The sequence below is a fragment of the Stomoxys calcitrans genome, chromosome 3 (assembly GCF_963082655.1).
Source record: "Stomoxys calcitrans chromosome 3, idStoCalc2.1, whole genome shotgun sequence".
In the NCBI taxonomy this organism is placed as follows: Eukaryota; Metazoa; Arthropoda; class Insecta; order Diptera; family Muscidae; genus Stomoxys; species Stomoxys calcitrans.
Genome location: NC_081554.1, coordinates 130,873,941 through 130,888,627, shown reverse-complemented (window position 1 = coordinate 130,888,627; position 14,687 = coordinate 130,873,941). Strand labels below are relative to the sequence as shown.

The window sequence follows — 14,687 nt, the reverse complement described above, 5'->3', positions numbered from 1 at the left end:
TAATTTCGTTTTTATTATACTTATTCAACAGCAATTGAATAGTTGCTCGTTATTTATGCTGATCAGCATTAATGGCCCATAGACACTGTGGCGCAGTGGTCGTGTTTCTGTGATCGCTCGCTGTAATCTCTGTTTCACCGGCATTGAAATGAATATGAACAAGAAAACTATTTTTAGCTCTTGCCAATGTCGACAGATGTTTGTTGGTAGCAGAGTTTGTTTTTTGTATTCCGTTGTGTGTCTGCTTGGCAAGCAGTGAAAAGTTTTCATTGACTGCGTACCGTTAACTGGCTCGTTGGTCTAGGGGTATGATTTCCGCTTAGGGTGCGGGAGGTCCCGGGTTCAAATCCCGGACGAGCCCAAGTTGAATACTTCTTTTTTCATTTGTGAATATTTTTAATAATAAGTATTTAAAATACATTGTTTAAATATCAATTTCAAACCCTACAAAGTATATATATATTTCGGATCGTCGTAAAATTCTAAGACGATTTAACGATGTTCGTGTTTCTGTCCGTCAGTTTGTTGTAATCACTCTACAGGCTTCAAAAATTGAGATATTGAGCTGAAATTTGGCACAGATACGTCTTTTTGATGCACGCTGGTTAAGTTCTCTAATGGGCCTAATCAGACCATATTTGGATATAGCTGCTATATAGACCGATTTTTCGATAAAGGGTCTAATGCCCATAAAAACTTAATTTTTCATCCGAATTTGATGATATTTTAAACGGTTAGTAGTTTTAGTCCTCCTGACATCTGGCTCAAATATGTTTTTGTTCAGACTATATTTAGATATAGCTGTCATATAGACCGATCTGCCGATAAAGGGTCTGAAGCCCATTAAAGCTTTATTTATTGCCCAATTTCGTTGAAATTTTAAACAGTGAGTTATTTTAACCCTCCCGACATCTAACCCTAGTATGGTTCAGATCGGACTTTATATAGATATTGGCGCCATATAGACCGATCTCCCGATAAAGGGTCTAAAGCCCATAAAAGCTTTATTTCTTATCTGATTTCGCTGAAATTTAAAACAGTGAGTAGTTTCAGGCCTCTCATCTTCGAACCTAAATATGGTTCAGATTGACTATATTTAGATACAGCTGCCATATAGACCGATCTACCGATAAAGGGTCAGAAGCCCATAAAAGCCCTATTTATTACCCGATTTTGCTGAAATTTAAAGCAGTGGGTAATTTTAGGTCTCCCGACATTCGCCCAAATTGGGATCGGACTATATTTAGATATAGCTGCCATATAGACCAATCTCCCGATAATGGGTCTGAAGCCCATAAAAGCATTATTTTTCATCCAATTTCACTGAAATTTGAAACAGTAAGTAGTTTTAGGCCACCCCCAATCGGACCCAAATATGGTAAAAATAGGACTGTATTCAGATATAGCTGTCATATAGACCGATATGTCGATTATGGGTCTGAAGCTCATAAAAACTTTATTTATTACCCGATTTTGTTGAAATTTGAAATACAAAATTCAACAGTGACTTATATTTATAATGCCCGTGCCGAATTTGGGTGCATAAGTTATCCAATTTTCATCGGATTGTGACGAAAGGGGGTTTACAAATATACCCGAGGTGGTGGGTATCCAAAGTTCGGCCCGGCCGAACTTAATGCCTTTTTATTTGTTTAGTATTGTTTTATAGATAGTAAGCAGGTATCGCCACTAATAAAAGTTAGTGTGTAAGCAAAATTTAAAAAATATATATATATATACTTTAATTAGCATTTTTTGTACATTTATCACGCTTAACAAGTAAAAAGGCGTTAAGTTCGCCCGGGCCGAACTTTGGATACCCACCACCTCGGGAATATACGTAAACCATCTTTCATCAAAATCCGGTGAAAATGTTATACCCTTTGTCCCATAGAAGTTATATCAAAATGTGTTTCGATTTGGACCAAATACTTATAAGTACAAGTAATTGTTCAATTGTGTATAACAAAATATTGGTCTTTTTAGTAGCTTTATCTAAAAATAAACCGATCTGAGCTACATACGCCACGGATTTCGAAAGGCCTAACAAAGGTCACTGTGTCAAATTTCAGTGAAATCGGATTATAAATGCACCTTTTAAGGGGCCAGCATTTAAATCGAGATATCGGTCTATATGGCAGCTATATCCAAATCTGAACCGATTTGGCCCAAGTTTCAGGAAAATGTCGAAGGGCCTAACTCAACTCACTGTCCCAAATTTCGGCGAAATCGGACAATAAATGGACCCAAAACCTTATATCGAGAGATAGGTCTATATGGCAGCTATATTCAAATCTGGACTGATCTGGGCCATATTGCAGAAGGAAGTCGAAGGGCCTAAGACAACTCACTGAAGAAATAGCCCGATATTGCCCATCTTCGAACTTAACCTGCTTATGGACAAAAAAGGAACCTGTGCAAAATTTCAGCTCAATATCTCTATTTTTAAAGACTGTAGCGTGATTTCAACAGACAGACGGACGGACATGACTAGATCGGCTTAGATTTATACGATGGTCAAGAATATATATACTTTATAGGGTTGGAAATGGATATTTCGATGTGTTGCAAACGGAATGACAAAATGAATATACCCCCATCCTTCGGTGGTGGGTATAATAAAATACTACAACTAGTCTCTTAATGAAAATATAGATATACGAGAAAACAGGAAAATTAAATTAACTAATAGGTAAACAAGTAAAAGCGTGCAAAGTTCGGCCGGGCCGAATCTTATATACCCTCCACAATGGAGCGCCTTTGTCGAGTTCTTTTCCCGGCATCTCTTCTTAGGCAAAAATAGGATATAAGATATATATTTGCTCTGCTATTAGAGCGATATCAAGATATGATCCGGTTCAGACCACAATTAAATTATATGTTGGAGACCTGTGTAAAATGTCAGCCAATTCGAATAAGAATAGCGCCTTTGGGGCTCAAGAAGTAAAATAGAGAGATCGATTGCGACCTCTAGAGGCTCAAGAAGTCAAGATCCCAGATCGGTTTATTTGACAGCTATATCAGGTTATGAACCGATTTGAATCATTATTAGTTCAGTTGTTGGATATCATAACAAAATACATCCTGCAAAATTTCTTTCCAATCGGATAAGAATTGCGCACACTAGAGGCTCAAGAAGTCAAGACCCAAGATCGGTTTATATGACAGCTATACCAGGTTATGGACCGATTTGAACCATACTTAGCACAGTAGTTTGAAGTGATACTAAAACACTATGTGCAAAATTTCAGTCAAATCGGATGAGAATTGCGCCTTCTAGAGGCTCAAGAAGTCAAGACCCAAGATCGGTTTATATGGCAGCTATATCAAAACATGGACCGATATGGTCCATTTACAATACCAACCGACCTACACTAATAATAAAATATTTGTGAAAAATTTCAAGCGGCTAGCTTTACTCCTTCGGAAGTTAGAGTGCTTTCGACAGACAGACGGACGGATGGAGAGACGGACGGACATGGCTAGATCGACATAAAATGTCGCGACGATCAAGAATATATATACTTTATGGGGTCTCAGACGAATATTTCGAATAGTTACAAACAGAATGACGAAATTAATATACCCCCCATTCTATGGTGGAGGGTATAAAAATATTTGAATTAAGATAAGGTATTACTGTTAACAAACCTTGAGGATTCAATAGTCGAAGCTTTATTGATTCCATTAGTTCAGTAGCTTTAGGGCCATGGGGTTTGTAAACCGGCCGACAAAAGTCTACGAACGATCCCTGTATCAGTAGCCTTGTTCATAAAATTTTTTTATGAATACCTTAACAAAAAAGCGCACCTTAGATCCGATATAAATTATTATTCACGAAATGCTGTAAAAAATGCAATGCCAAAAGTCCAAGTACGAGATTTTATATGTTCAGTGTCTTTGGTAATGGTACATAACGGAAAAGTAAGTTCATTATGATTCGGTACATGCATTGCTTAAAAGTATACATAAATTTAATTAGTTACATCTTTGACACCTTCTATGTGTGTGTCCCGCACTATGAGTCAGAAAGTGTTCATTTTAGGTTCTCATTTCATTGAGAACCTGTTGTTGGGCCTTTTAAGGGGATCTGCTATCATCTTTCTTCTTCTGTTCCTGTGGAATAGAAGAAGACGAAAACGTCAAAGTGAGTCTGTTGGCACACTGCCACTTAAACCTTACCTAACCTATCCTATATACATCACACAAAGAGCGTAGCGGATTGTTGACGTCGTTATTAGGTAGTCTAAGCGGTGTTAAATGCCGAGTATATCGAAGACGAATATTAAAATCTAATTCACCAGTTAAGAATGGGTAATCAATCTGATCACGCGGTAACTTCACAATAAATACGGTTCGAAGCGCCTCCTTTCGATCGCTGAAAAATAAATAAGTTTCATAAGTTATAAGCTGTACCTGGACTGATTTAATCCTCTCTGAATAGCGCTTGTGGAATGGGTTTCAAAGCACACAATCGTATTCAATAATTTATAATAGTCACCTGGTACAGGTCAAGCCTTAAAATGAGATAACTTCTTGCACTTCTTAAGATTAAGCGCCACAGCATTAACACTGCACCAGTCCTCCAGGAAGTACAGATCGCACATTGACCTCTAGAGAGTGCAGATCGCAAAGTGACTGATCTGGAAAATCCAAATTACAAAACAGTTCCATATCATTTGCGAACATTAAAATCCTTGAAGACTGAATATCTGATTCAAGTAAAGAACGAACAGCAAATAATTGGTGTAATAACATGGGATATCCTTAGAGAAAACAGCAGTTCCAACAGTAGTGATATTGCACATATTTTCGCAAAACACCTATAATTCTCAGATATACAACTGTTACCCTTTTTATGTAAAGGAATTATGTAACTTGACATCCAGTAATGAGGAAAATATTCTGAAGGTGGCGGATCGTTGAATATGACCGCAAGTGGCCTATATAACTCATAGGCGTACGAAATAACAATATTCGTCGGTTTACCATTCAGCCCTGGTGTCTTAGAACTCTTTAAAGATTTCAAGCCATTCAGCACCTCATCCTGAGTAAGAATAATGGGTTGGAAATAATTCAACCTATTTATGTCATAAGAATAGCTTAAACTGGAAGATAACTTGGTAAAGCTGCATTGGAAAAAAATCTGCCAACATATCGCATATCTCCCAATCGTCAGACGACTCCACAACAATCCAGCTTCATGAATCTAGGGAACTTCCAAACATTCATCTTAGAATTCACAAACTTATAAAAGCTATTGGGATTGCTTTAAATGCAATTTCTTATCCTGACAAGATAGTCAGCTTATCATCTGATTTTCTCAGTATTGTAATGCTCGTCTCCGACTAAGACTCTGGAGTCGACTCCGGGCACTTAAAAATATTTTATACCCACTACTAAAGAATGGGGGTGAAACCCAACCTTGGCAATATGGGCAACAAATGAAAGTTAGTGGCGAGTAGATTGCGAATATGTAAAAAGAAAAAATTTTGACCTGGGAAAGATCTACGGATCCTGAGGGTTTTGGACCCCCTTTAACTCTAGGTAATATACAATAGGTACCAAATGAAAGGTATTAGGGAGTAGATTATGAAAACGCAATTTTAATTTTTATTCGAAATTTAGGATAATGTTGATGAGTAAAGGCAGCCCACATTAAATTTACTCCTGTGGACATTAAAATGTGATTGCCACATCAACGCGGTAATCCCCGGGTAGCTCCAACGAGAGGGGAGAGAAAGATATTAACGTCAACATTTCATTGACATTTTCCCAAAATTTTTCTGAAGGAAAACTGTCAATAGGATTATTTCTAAAGACAAAATTCGATGAAATTTTCTCTAAAGATAAAATTTTTATGAGATATTTTCTAAACACTAAATTCCAATAAACATTTTTTGAAAGACAAAACTTCGACCAAATTTTACTCCGAAGAACAAAATATCGCTCAAATTTTCTCTAAAGACAAAATTTCAATAAAATGTTTCTAAAGACAAAATTTTAACTAAAATTTTTCTAAAGACAAAACTTCAATCAAATTTCTTCCGAAAACAAAATTTAAAAGAATTTTTTTAAACAATGAAATTGTTTCTGATAACGTATTTTCAATGAAATTTTTTCTAAAGGAAAAATTTCAATGAATTTTTTTCATAAGACAATATTTCAATGAAATTTTTCGAGAGCTTAAATTTCAATGATAAAATTTAGAGTTAAAATTTTAATAAAAAATTTTTATTAAATTTTACGATTTACGATTTTTTTTGATATAATATTTGTTTTTTTGTTGAAACATTTGTTTTCTCTATTTTGTCCAGAGTTGGAGTCGAGATAATTTTCTCGATTCCGACTCCGGACAAAGTTGCTCGACTCCGGCTCAGCAGCCCTGGATGGGGCATCAACTGGAGTAATCACATTAAGACTCGTGGAGTTGTTTCCAGACATTAATGGCGATTTCGATTTCGCTGAAATTTCGCACAATGAGTTGTGTTAAAATCCTCGACATCCGTGCCCCCACAAAGACTTCTCTTAAATTTGGCACAGCGAATATTGACGTCCTCGTTGAATATGGTTTAGATCGGACCAATTTTGGTGTTATACCCCATATAGACTGATCTCAGGTTGAAGGTTTTTCTCCCATAACTAAACTTTTTACAACCTACAACACTACTGTGGTACAGGGTATTATAACTTAGTGTATTTGTTTGTAACACCCTTAGTTTGTACTTATAGGGTAGGTGTAGGGTATGATATAGTCAGCACCGCCCGACCTCTGTCTTTTCTCACTGGTTAGTACCTGATTTTGCAGAAATTTGATACAGTGAGCTGTGTTTATCCCCTTTACATCCTCCCCGAACATAACGCAGATTGGATGTTATTTGGATTTAGCCGTCATATATAACGATCTCCAGATTTTTCGATTTTATTGGAACTTGGAGCAGTGAATTATGGCGAGTTTGGTTCAGAACAGATCATATTTCGGTATTGCTGCGAAATGTTGTTTATTCCAAGTCTTTCGCGGACGAACTTAATGCCTTTGTACCTGTTTCATTAAAATCTTTAGCTGGGTATTTGCCAACTACTTTTTCGAAATAATTTTATGTAAATGTTGCCTATGGGTCGGGTTTAAATTGTCCATTCGTGAGGTCTAAATTTACACACCTACAACTTCTCATAAATCGAAAAGAAATAATCAAAAGGTGTCAAATCATATGACCTAGGCGGACAATCTTTCAGTATGCCTATAGTATCACGAGCTGTGTGGCATGTGGCAACTCTGCTAATTGGGGCAAAAACAATTGCATACCATGGCTTGATAATGTTCGCCGTTGATTGTAACAGAGTATTGGTCGCTGCGGTAGTAATAATCTTTTCGGTACGCACTCTATGAACGTGAATCGGTTGATTAGTGTCAAAATAGATTTGGCACAAAATTTGGTGCTAACAGAACGAATTATTGATTAACTACACTGATTATTACGACCATAAAACGATCGTAACAATCGATGCATCGCGATTGTCACAAGGCACATTGCTTTTTGTGAGTTCTCCATGATGAAATGACAGTGTATACTGAACACTTTTCATTTTCACAGACGATGTTAGGACGCAATTGTCACCGACACTACCCAAGGCGTTCATTATAGACAGATTTCCCACTGGGATGGTCCATACTAATGTGGAATGTGTGCGAGTGTTTCATATACTGCAACTAGACATGTGTTTAAAAAACATTAGTACATTTTTTTAGTCTTGTAATTGTATTTTTTACACATGCTCAAAGATAGCCTGTGTTCAAATAAATTGATTTAAAATGAAAAATAATGATACCCATTAAAATCAACCCATCGATTCCATTGTCCAATTTTTTATGAAATTTCATAAAGTAACTATTTAGGGCATAGTCCTGTAGTACTTTTCTAATCTTTCTTTTTTAATTATTGGAACTTTTTTTTAAATTATCGGAAGAAATCTACAAAAACTCGTTTTTAATGAAAAAATAATACCGTACCCGCAGGCCAAAATAATGGCCTTAACGAAGGTAACAAATACTACTGGACAATGAAAGTGTTTTCAGAAATATCAAAACCATTTCTGTTCAATTTTTGAATTATATAAAATTATTGAAAAAAATAAAAATTTTTGAAGAGCAAATTTATTTCCAAAATCGTAACATTATACGTTAAGATAATTTGCAAGTTGTCTTCATTGAATGAGAATTAAAATATGCTATATTTTGATTAGAAGATCTTTTTACTTTCCGTGAAGCGCAACCAATCACGCCTCACGGAAAGTTGATGTTGATGAGAAGAATGCCAACCACATGTCTATTTTATTTTACGCTATGCCGCGCTTGGGCATCTCTGCATGGATTTGTGAGTATCAGATGCAGTTGTAGTGACCTGTGTCTGTGATTTAACTTGTACGGCATAACCAAACAGATCAATGGCATGCTGTCACAGCCAACAAGTATTCATTCAATTCGCCTTGTGCATCCCTTTAGTTTCTAGGTATCAACACTACCGTAAGAAAGTCTATTAATAACTTACTTACTAAATGATGCATAAAGGTACGCTTGGAATCTGCAAATCTAAAAAGAGCAGTCAGCAGAGGAACTCCTCAGGGAGGTGTACTAGCTCATCTATTATAGTATATAGTCATTAACAATATATTATTGTCACTGGATAAAAAATGTTTTAAAGTGGTCGCGTATGCTGTTGACATGGGTATTGCGTTTACCAAACACTCTAACAGATTAATTCAGGAAGCGCGATAACGAAGTGGCCTGTCGAAAGTGGTCTAGGCGTAAATCCGTCTAACACAGAAGTACTTTTTTTAGAAGAAGATACAAGTTACCTAGGATGGCACCTGCCTGTAAGAATTTTTCATGTTCTGAAAGCGTAAAATACCTGAGTGTTTTGTTGGACAGGAAATTGAACTTCAAATCTAACATTTAGGAAAGGACAAGAAAGGCAACTATTGCCCTACATACTTGCCCTATACACCTTGCCTGTGTATCATAATGGACGAAAACGTCTATGTGAGTCTGATCGCAGACTGCCACTTAAACCTTACCTAACCTAATAGTAATGGTCCATTTGTGGTCCCCAAGAACCTATGTTAATTAATATTAATTATCTAAAAAAAATTTCAGGTTTCGGGCGGTCGGGGACGAATTTATCGAAATTGAAATATCGATAATATAAATACATCTTTATGAGGTGACTGTGTTAGTAAACACGAAAATTTTTTATGAATATGGCGATTGTTTTTATACCCACTACAATAGGATAGGGGTTTACTTATCTGGTCATTTCGTTTGTAACACCTCGAAATATTGATCGACATTTTGGGTGGAAATAGCCATGTCCGTCCGTCTGTCGAAATCACGACAGTGGTCGAACGAACAACGATATCCGCTTGAAATTCTCCCTAGATTAGACCGGCTAATCTAGCACATTTTCACTTGGTTGTGACTCATAATTTATATAAAATTCTTAATATTCAACATTTCTTTTTTGCACTCATGATTTCAAAAAATATAGTTGTAAACATGCTCAAAATTTGTGTCAAAGTTTTGTTATTTGTTTTACACTCTTCCTGCGCGTTCGATGCCAATCAGGGGCTAATTGGGGGGAGAAATGAATTCAAACAAATCGGTGTCATGCATAATCAATCTAAGTCACAAAATATGTGTTTTACGTTTTCGATTTTGAGTTGAAACTAAAAGTTTTTTCCCTAAGGTAAGTTGGTAATTTGGGTGTTTAAGTACGACTTTAAATCATAAAAATGTCAGAAAATAATCAATCATCTTAACGAAGTCAAAAACACAACACGTCAAAACTAGACTGTATAATTAGTTAAACACGTAAAGTCAGAGTCGCTCAGTCAGTCAGTCAATCGCTTGTTTTGAGAACAACCAAGCCAAAACAAAAATGGCAGCAAATATGTACGTCAAAAACCAAATCCAAACGTAAGACCCTTCAAATTTTAAACAGATATCCATTCTGTTTCGCTTGCTGAATAGTTTTTGTTTGTGCGGCCGCTACGCTTGCCTTTCATTCGTAATAATATGTTTGATAATTAACTAATAATTTATTGAATAATTAATCACTGCAAAACAAAAACCACCGAAAAACACCAACAGCAGCAACAACACTGCCAACTGACTCAATATTTCACAAAATGATAGATACCAGACAACAGCAACAACACCCATGCCAAGCAACACTGGCAACCGATATTAATTTTGTTCAATGATTAATTACCGCCGTTTTGGCGGTGTCATTTGCCTAACCAATGCGTAACACTTTTTTCGAATTTGTAGGTTTCTAAAGGCATTTTATTTCCTCCACTCTGAAAGAAATAATGATTTCGAAATGTTTATCATTGAACGGCAGACTTTAGCATTGATGTGTTTGGAGTAGTCACCAGCGCTAGTGCCATTAATAAAGAATTTGACAGACAGACAGACAGCTTGAACACATATGGAATTGACACTAATGGTCAAAATGACCCAAAAGGGCCTCCAAGAGAAAATAAATTAAATATTCAATGTTAATGTTTGAGTTTAAAATAAGATAATGTCAATTGTTGAAAATTAAAAAAAAAATTGAACCCATTACTAATTATTTCAGTATGCCTCAGTATTCTTCATTAAATATTTAGAAGCTGGTGTACGGAGGAGGAAGACTTTCAGGTTTACAAATCCTTCTCCGATCCGCATTATTTTTATTTGTTTAGTGTAATTGTATTTGAGACGTTGGAGCATTTAATATGTCATTGCCCGGCTTTTGCAGCTAGAAGACACCGGTACTTAGGTGGGGACACAATACCAGATATTAACCAACTTATGGGCATGGCATGATAAACAATTAAGGATTTTGTAAGTAGCACCAAATTCCTACTTTTGAGGTTACTTTTTTAGAATTTAGAGCGCACAACAAGCCGATTACTGGCTTAGGTGTATGTCCACAGTGGCATGGGGCGGATTAATATCTGCACTTTCTTTTTCAACCTAAAGTAGTGTATTTGTTATCAACTTTCAAAATCGTGGCATTAAGATATAGAACAGAAAGGTCCCCAAGCAATGTTGCCTCTGTCAGCCGAAGTGTCTGATAGCGATTTTGTTGAGTCCCATATTCTTCCAGTCGGTTAACTGTTCCTGTTAGGGAGTATTATGGCTCCAAAATTTATTGTAGTATTCGATTTATATTTGACACTTAAAATATCTTCCATAATTACTAAACTTTTTTTAACTTATGTTTTTGGGAAACCATAAAGATGCACAAAAAATGTCGCTCAAAGGTGTGCAATTTTTGACAATTGTAGTAAGGTTCAGAGTGCGCCACCACCCCTTTCTTATACACGGCAAAATCGAGTTCGCTCAGCCAAACGTAATGGCATATAATTGGTGTGTTTCTTTGACTTTGTTTACATTCACCTACTGGGATTTCAAAGTATAAATATCAATGCATTGGAATACGATATATCAACACTGAATTGGGATAACATTTATCGTTGCGCAGGTGTGGAAGAAAAGCTGCATATTTTGAAGAAGAGAAGAAGAAGAGAATAAACTCAGAAATAAAATTATGGTTTAACTGTGAGACCTGAGAAAGTATTGATATCACGACGCAAATCCGGATATAAACTCTGAAAACGATATAAAACTGGTGAATGTTATAAGCTTTTCAAATACGCACGTCGAACTGTTGTGACCAAGATACAATGGGACAAAATTAATTATTTTGAATCCAAATTAAATAGTGCAATTGGAAGCAAGCAAAAATTGACATAAACTCTGTCGGTTATGACGACATCAATCCTAAATTTGTGAAATTACTCATTCCTTATACAATATATTAAACTATATAATAAAGGGTGATTTTTTTGAGGTTAGGATTTTCATGCATTAGTATTTGACAGATCACGTGGGATTTCAGACATGGTGTCAAAGAGAAAGATGTTCAGTATGCTTTGACATTTCATCATGAATAGACTTACTAACGAGCAACGCTTGCAAATCATTGAATTTTATTACCAAAATCAGTGTTCGGTTCGAAATGTGTTCATTCACCGTTCAGCGATGAGGCTCATTTCTGGTTGAATGGCTACGTAAATAAGCAAAATTGCCGCATTTGGAGTGAAGAGCAACCAGAAGCCGTTCAAGAACTGCCCATGCGTCCCGAAAAATGCACTGTTTGGTGTGGTTTGTACGCTGGTGGAATCATTGGACCGTATTTTTTCAAAGATGCTGTTGGACGCAACGTTACGGTGAATGAACACATTTCGAACCGAACACTGATTTTGGTAATAAAATTGAATGATTTGCAAGCGTTGCTCGTTAGTAAGTCTATTCATGATGAAATGTCAAAGCATACTGAGCATCTTTCTCTTTGACACCATGTCTGAAATCCCACGTGATCTGTCAAATACTAATGCATGAAAATCCTAACCTCAAAAAAATCACCCTTTACATATATTCAATAATTTCATAATAAGCAGTACGTTTCCAACAGCTTGGAAAACCACAAAAGGGATTACAATACCGAAAAAAGATCCAGAGTTTCGGCCAATAGTGATTTACAATATTTGTCTATAGTCTTTGAAAAACTTCTTCATAACCAAATACAGAGTTCTCTAAACGAGACAGACTTCCTGACCACTCGACAATCCGGATTTAGTCCAAATCATAGCTGTCTCACATCCCTCACTGATGCGGTTGAAACTCTACGAGTAGGGCTCGACAGCAATAAGGTTGCTGTTCTTGTCTTGCTTGACCACTCGACGACATCTACCATTCAATACTTTCTAAGAAATTGAGAAATAATTTTAACTTTTCTAACACTGCCACAAGCCTGTTGTCCTCAAGATTGCAATATACTAAGAATGGTTCTAATAACTCGGATTTACTACCACTGAAAAAGGTGTCCCCTAGGCTCTATTCTTGGGCCACTACTCTATTTCATGTATGCTAACGATTTGCCAAATGAAGTTCGATTTGCATATGTATGCCGATGATGTATGAATGAATTTATCAGCCAACTCCGATCGCTTTGATGCTTGTGTACATAATCTCAACAGTGATCTTTCCAGGGTATATAACTGGGCTACAACAAACGGTATTTTACTAAATCCGAGCAAATCGAAGGCAATTATTATTCGAAATAGGAATGCCACCGTTAATTCCAACATCACTTTAGAACTAGGATTTTCATCTATCGAGATTGTTGATAAGGTCTTGAATCTGGGCATAACAATCAATGAACTTGTCGGACCAAATCTCTGCCGCTTATGGCAAAGCATACTCAATGATTAGGAATATTTGGCCAACGCAAGCATTTACTACCATAAACATTAAAATACTTCTAGCAAAGAGCTACATATTTCCCAGACTGCTCTACGGTGTCGAAATATCATGGGTAGTGATGCTGATGTCAAAAGAAAGCTCCAAATTACCTTCAACAACGCAGTACGTTATGTATTTGGTCTGAGAAAGTTCGATAGAGTGTCATCTTTCGCACTTTTAATACTCAAGATGCCATTTGAGAAATGTTTGAAGTGCAAAACATTGATATTTCTTCGTAAAATAATATATACGCGAAAACCATCATACTTATATCACAATATCTTCGAGAGGAAGAAATCTAATACAATTGGCACATCGGCCAAAGTCTTCACAGAATCAATTTTTATTCGTACAATCTACCTCTGGAGCCATTAGCAACGCATGCAGTTTTATGAGCTTAATATTTCCATACTTCACTCAACTTAAATAGACACAACTTAATTTAACATATCAGTTTCAAAGCTCTTACAAATCATTTAATGTTATATTGCAATATTTAGAATGTCCCTTCTTTAAAATTTTTAATTTTTTATAATCCTTTTATAATCTTTGCATCTCGATACATTATATTTTAAACATGACACCAGTACTGTAATTTATAAGATAAATAATTTTGTTGTACTGGAATTACGAACAAATAAATAAATGAAACAAGTATAAGCGTGCTAAGTTCGGCCGAGCCGAATCTTATATACCCTCCACCGTGGATCGCATTTGTCAAGTTTTATGCGCTGTATCTCTTTTTAGGCAAACAATGAATATTGAATAAGAAGTGTTATGCTATTGCAGCTCTATCAAGTTATAGACAGATTCGAACCATAAATGAATGCTGAACATTGTAGAAGTCATTGCGTTATATTTCAGTTCATTCGGATAAGAATTTCGCCTTGTAGGGGCTCAAGAAGCAAAATCGGGAGATAGGTTTATATGAAGCTGTATCAAGCTATAGATCGATTCAGACCATATTAGAAACGTATGTCATGAGAGAAACCGTTGTACAAAATTTCAGCTAAATCAGATAAGAATTGCGCCCTCTAGGGGCTCAAAAGTCAAGATTCCAGATCGGTTTGTGTGGCAGCTATATCGAAACATGGACCGATTTGGCCCATTTACAATACCAACCGACATACACTAATAAGAAGTATTTGTGCAAAATTTCAAGCGGCTGGCTTTACTCATTCGAAAGTTAACGTGCTTTCGACAGACGGACATGGCTAGATCGAGTTAAAATTACATGACGATCAAGAATATATATGTTTTATGAGGTCTCAGACATTTATTTCGAGGTGTTACAAACAGAATGACGAAACTAGTATACCCCCATCCTATGGTGGAG

General features: G+C 36.2%; 1 non-coding gene across 1 annotated transcript; it reads left to right on the top strand.

The window, feature by feature from the left end:
- Nucleotides 1-289: 289 nt before the first annotated feature.
- Trnap-agg (transfer RNA proline (anticodon AGG)) lies at nt 290-361 on the top strand. The gene has a single exon. It is a non-coding gene; the product is annotated as a tRNA-Pro (tRNA).
- Nucleotides 362-14,687: the final 14,326 nt, after the last annotated feature.